Source organism: Apteryx rowi, unplaced genomic scaffold (genome assembly GCF_003343035.1).
Source record: "Apteryx rowi isolate R43461 unplaced genomic scaffold, aptRow1 scaffold_51, whole genome shotgun sequence".
Classification (NCBI taxonomy): Eukaryota; Metazoa; Chordata; class Aves; order Apterygiformes; family Apterygidae; genus Apteryx; species Apteryx rowi.
Genome location: NW_020450772.1, coordinates 358025 through 364445, shown reverse-complemented (window position 1 = coordinate 364445; position 6421 = coordinate 358025).

Here is a 6421-nt window from a genome sequence, read left to right as displayed (position 1 = left end):
TAAAGCCTTCTCCTTAGTGCAAGAGCTAAGAGCGTGACGCAGATGAGCCTGCAGACAGTAACTTATTCCCATCTCAAAACACTTGTTACATCCTGGCTTTTTTGTGTCTGTATTACTGTAGCTTAGTACTGAAATACAATCTCCTCTGAAAGTCCTCCCACCCATTTTATGGGGGAACAAATTTTGTTATGAAAAAATAAGGATGTAAATAAGGCATCTAGAAACACTAAAATCACATCAGATACACCTTTTTTCAAAAAGATAAATCTAGTCTTATGGGAGCAATTTTTCTTTTCTAAAGTGTCGGGCTCTTCAAACCAAATACAAATTCCTTTGTATATTCACATATATTTGCATTTACATATATATGTGCATTTATTTTGATGCAGGAAAAAGTATTTTATTAATATGAATGAGTATACAAAAGCTTTCACTACTAAATACATATATCCCCATTTAAACAGTAACACAAACTTCTTATAAATGACTACCATAAAACATACTTCTAGAACTCTAGTCTCTATAGAAGAGAACAGGAAATCCTGCATCGAAAATGCTGACAGCACTAATTCTGCTAGACACAAAAGACAGTTGAAGCTGACAGAGCAGAGATCACCCTGTCACTACAAAGAAGGGATGTTACCCTGAAAGTGAGTTATTTGCCGCCTTCATGCAGTGTCAGTAAGGTTGGTAGCCAATCAAAAAAAAAAAAAGTATATGTCAAAGTTTCATATCTAATACCAAGCACTGTGATCCATGATTAAAATACTGGCTCATTCACTGTGAGCTTCAAAATGTTAAACCTGATCTTATTCAATCGTATTACAAAAGAACTAGAAATATCAATTTAATGCGATTTTCGTGTTGATTTTTAACACAAACAAGTCAGGCTGGTCCAAGGACAAGAGCGTGAAGATGAAGAGCAGAAGCAACCAGATCTTTAGCCAAGAAAATTCTCCTAAATATGCATTTCAGGTAACCAATTACAGAGATCATAGCTATTCTTTCATACCTATAACTGACCTACCACAGCTGATGAAAAGCATAAGGCAGGTAGTTTTTAATCAGATTACTTTTCAGTTAAAAGGAAAAATATCAGCCTGAAGGAAGTGACAAGACCCTTCACCAGCTATTTCCGTTCCGTTCTTTAACAGATCATACTGGTACTTCTGTGGTTCTGTTTTGTAATATGATAACTATCTAGTTAGAGTAGTATCTCTTTCATAATCTGCACTAAGATGAAATTACAAAGACAGGACTGGTACCCAAGAGATAAAAGCACTGACCACAAGTCATTCCTCAATTAAAAGAATCTTACGCCTCAACTTTGTCACATGTGAGTGGAACATAAACCTGCCTTTAAGAAAGGCATCTTATTTAATGAAAATTTAATGCCATTTAAAACAATGTTTAATGAAAGTTACGGTATTTTCACACAGGAAGTTTTGACTTGCAAGAGGCAGAAGGGAAAATAAGTACGATTTCCCCACAACATAGAGAGCATACCTTTAGCATCACAGCAACATTTGAARAGTTCCCTTTATCTTTCACTTTGATTACCATCCCTACCAAATTAAGATAAGCCCTGAAAACCAAGATGAATTCTTTCAGGCTTGCATATCATCACTGATAATAATAGTATTTAACAACTACTCAAGCTATTCATTCTGAAAGATGGCTAAGCACATGTAACAAAGCAGATTTGCTCAAAAAGCTGCTAGTCTTAATTGCTTGGATTGCACGCTAAAACAGAATAAAATCCAGCTCTGGAATCAAAACAGTTCTTAGTAAAAATATTATATGGAATCACAGAATTAAGGACTTAATATACAAAAGGAATGTCAAAAACAACAAGAAAATCTCTCTGCATGCATTTTTTGGATCTTAACTATATTACTTCTAAACAAAAAGACTACATGGATAACATCTATAACGTACATAAATATAGAACTATGGCAAACAATTGTTCTTAAAGTGGGCCCAATGTCAAAGTTTGCAAAACTAGGTTTTCCTCTAGATAGTGCTCAATTTCTTCTTCTAAATTAAAAACAGCCTACCTCTGACTTATTCATGAAGTTTTCCAGATTCTACCTAAGTCACATAGATATACATACACATATGTATACACAAATCACATACTAAGCATATCTATTGGAAAATAATAAGTTAATAAAAATTCATTATGTATATCTATACTGAACATCTTTACCAATTAGGTAAGCTTCTGTATGAATTTCTCAACAGCAGTTTACAAAATCAGGTAAGAACTGCCCACTGCAGCAAAGAAGGAAATCCACACCCTTGATTACTGAAGGCGGCACTTTGCTTCAAGGTGTTTTACTCATTATGTAAAACTGAACAAACGCATTATTTCCGCTATTTCAACTTTATTGCTGGAGGGAATGCAGTGGCACTGTCAGGAACCTCACTTGAGGCCTCAAGTCTGAAGATCCTAGCAACCCTGAAGCAAAATCGTATTACTGAAGACCCCGTGTCACATCAGACCAGAACAAAGCAGGGGGACGATCCTTTGTCTCTTGGAGCCGTACTTACTGCAGCTATGAGAACATACACACGCTGTTCCTTTCCTAGCCTCCTAAAACTACAACAAGCAAGCCGTAAACAATCGACAATGCCAACATCTGTGCGCAATCGGAAAGAACGGCAACAACGCACATCTGCAAATTAAAAAAAAAAGGGGGGGGGGCAACATCAAATGACACTTTCTGTAGATAATTAAAAAACAGACCTTACATCGTGTCAAATGACAGTCGTTTCACATCACCAGCACCTGGTTTCCTCACAAATTCAGCATAAAATTTTGACTGTAGCTTTAAAAAGTGACCCCAGGACTTTCCAAGAGTTAAACTACAACAAGCACACAGATGGCTCTGTGCTCTGCTGGGCTGCTTTGTTTTATCTTACATTCCTAGAAATCTCATTACTTTTATTTATTTGTTAAGAGAGGCTATAAACAACATTATACCAAAATTCAGGCTTACCTAGGCAGGCATTTTACTTTACTAAGACTCAAGTAGGCCAAACCTAACAAAATTTAAGGTCCACAAAGTACTGGTGTCATAGCCAAATTTAGAATCTGAAATGGCTTTATAAATCCAATTGGACTGTGAAACAAAAACATGGCACACAGCCAGATATCCAGAGTTTTAAGCACAACTGACACACACACAGTCACATTGGGACATTTGGACTTTGTGATAAAAAGAGATAGTAGTACCACTGTTTCGGATAGCRTATAGTTTCCAACCATGCCAGTGCAGCACTTATTCACACACAGTTTGCTTTATTTATAAGGCTTTTTATTTTTGACTGCATTGACCACAAAATCAATTAACATCCAATTTAAAACTAACATGTGTTTCATATATAACGCTGCTTTTTTTTAACTAATCAGATAATGCTTAAAAGCATTTCTCTGAGGACAACCCTCTTCCAAAAAACCTGTTGCAAGAACAAATGCAGGGGCATGATATACAATTCCCTCTCTTTTAATCAATTTTAATTCTCTAAAGAATCAATTCACTAGCCTAAAGTACGTTCTCTTTTAATTGTAATCTTTTTATTATTTGAAGGGTGAGAAAATGTGCTACCTCTACAATAGTACAAATCAAAGTGTTACAGCGAAAACCCTGATCACTAAACAGTGGAAGGTATTTTTTTTTAAAATAAACCATATTGTAAATAAGATTCCTGCATGACTATTAACAAGAAAAATACTGGTACAAGAAATAAGTCAGTAATGCTCATTTACGTAAAAATGTAATCCACAGACAAATGAACTGCAGACACTGCAGCCTCAGCGCTGCAATACTTTGAAGCTGTAAGGAAGGGAAAGGCTCACTAGTGCTGCAAGCAAAGAAACAAAGCAAACTCAGCCTTTCTGCTTATCAGATACCACGAACTATTGTGAGGTAAAAGAGTGATAACACTCTTCATTTTATCCCATACAGGCAGAATTCACAAATAAAACATCAAATGACTATTCACATCATTCCTGCTCAGGAGAGCAAATGTTTGCTCTTTCCACCTCCAAAACGCTACCTAAATACTGTAAAAAAATTCAACGTTCCCAATTGTGTGAAACAACCAGGTACAATAAACTCTATTTCTTCCTCTATTGGAGGCCTCACTATATAACATGATAGTCTTACTTTGGCTTCACTTGAAAGAAACAGCACTGTATTAAGTCTTCAGCTAGATCCTGTCGACTTGTTTACACATGAAGAGTTCAAGGTGGACACTTTTAGTAAGCTGCTAATGAGCAAAGAGAGGGGACAAAAAACCCTTTAGCCGCTTTCTGGCTACAATTGCACATGTTAAAAGACTTCAGGCCCAGTAAAAATGCACAGAAAGCATTCTGTTGGAGTGTACTTAAGAAGAAAACTACCACAGATCAAACAAAATCCACATAATTTTAATAAGTTCAAGCAATCAGCGGTGAGGTTGCCAGAGACGAATGGGCCAATCTGAGAGGCTGCCGCTGCCGAGAGGGGAGGCCCRTTCCCCTCGGCTGCCGGCCGGGCGTCCGCAGGTGCCTCTGCGGCAGCGCAGCCGCCCCGGCCCGGAGCCCAGGCGCCTCGCTGAGCTATCGGAGGACTCGCGCACGAGGAAAGCAAGCGACCAGACGGCTGGGGAAGGTAGAGAAACTGTCCCTTTTACCAGCGAGCAGCTCCCCGGCCTCGCGGCCTCACCCTGGGGCACAGGGTCACCGGCCGAGCCCAAGCAACCGCCCGGCTGCCACGGGAAGGTCGTTCTCCCCCGGGTGTGTGAGCAGGCGGATCTGTCTGGACACCCCCGGAGACGATTCAGCTCACTAAAATGGCAGAAGACAAGCCCAGTGAAAACAACGAGGAAGAAAAACGGTTTCGGAAAGGTGCTTAAGACAAACCAACTCAAGGCACTGCCAGACGTGAGCCCAAGCTAGCACAAGGCTGGAATTTGGGAGGGGGCAAGGCGGCCAGGGCGGGAGGAGGCAGCGGGGGAACGGCCCCCCGCCCCAGGGCACGGCCACGGCCCCCCATCCTGGGGGGGTACGGGGGGGCACCGCCACGGCCCCCCGCCACAGGGGGGCACGGGGGGGCACCGCCACGGCCCCCCGCCACAGGGGGGCACAGGGGACGCTGCCGACACATATGTGAAACCACGGCATGAGGCAACCACGTTCAACAGCACTAATAGCGCACAGGAGGCTGGCTTAAACAAATACGGGTAAATAAATTAATGATTCTATGAAGGCAAAACACCTAGATTCACAATAGACAGATCATCTCTGTATGTGAGTTTTATATTGAGAATTTACCAGTCTATTACTGGCCAAATAGGCTGCATCTTTCTAAAGAGACATATATTTGTATTAACATGACAGTATAATGTAGCAAGACCATCCCTGTCCTGCAAAGCTGACTTACCAGACCCCTTTGGTTTCTGTATGTTACATTAACACGGATCATTAAACGTTATTAAAAACAATAACACCACAAATCAATTTTCATCAGTTGTTACTGTCACAAGTGACTAAGTTCAGTCAGAAATCCCTACCATGAGGGCTAGTCAGGATGATAAAAACAGAAACAGATCAAGAAATTACACGTTTTTTTAGAAGCACTGCTTCCCTCTCAAACATGCACAATAACGGGGAGGAAGATGGACAGCCATTCCTCTGATCCAAGAACCATTTTTTATGCAAGCTACCATACTTGCTGGAAAAAAAAACACAACATAGTATTTCAAAGACAGAAGCAGACATCAAATTAGCTATTTCACCCTCCTGTACAAAAGATTATAGAATTTGATTGGTCATCTTAGTATTTAGCCATAATGAAGTTGCTAAATGTGCTTTCTTTAAGTACCATTACTGCGGAGAGCGGAGGCTGCCCTTTGCTGCACAAGCCACGTGGCAGCTGGCACGTACAAGGCAGCACCAGGTACCATTCAGAAGAAATACTGCTGTTGACTAATCATCAAAAACCCCCGGTTCGAGCAGGCCTTCTCGAAAGGCGTACCACCTCTCGCGGCAGACAGAGCTGACCGAAGGCAGCCCCCATCAGGTCCTTCGCTGGCTTGTTTAAAGCGGGCACTCCCATTCGTGAGGAAAACCCTGAGCCACATTTTTCTTGTGCTGCTGTCTACTACAGCTTCCAGTCCCCTGCTTGCAGATATGTAGTTTTTCACCAGATGAAAACATTTGCTAGAACCAGCACATTGTAACAAAATAATTTTTCAGTTTTCTTTTTGATAAGCTAAACAGACTGGAACATCTAAGTGTCTCACCAAAATACATGTCTAAATAGCAGAATTTATTAATATAACCTCACATGGAAAACCTGCCTATCATACAGGAAATGAGACTGACAAAGAGCATAAGCCACACCTCAATCTATTCCAGCATAAACTATATAGT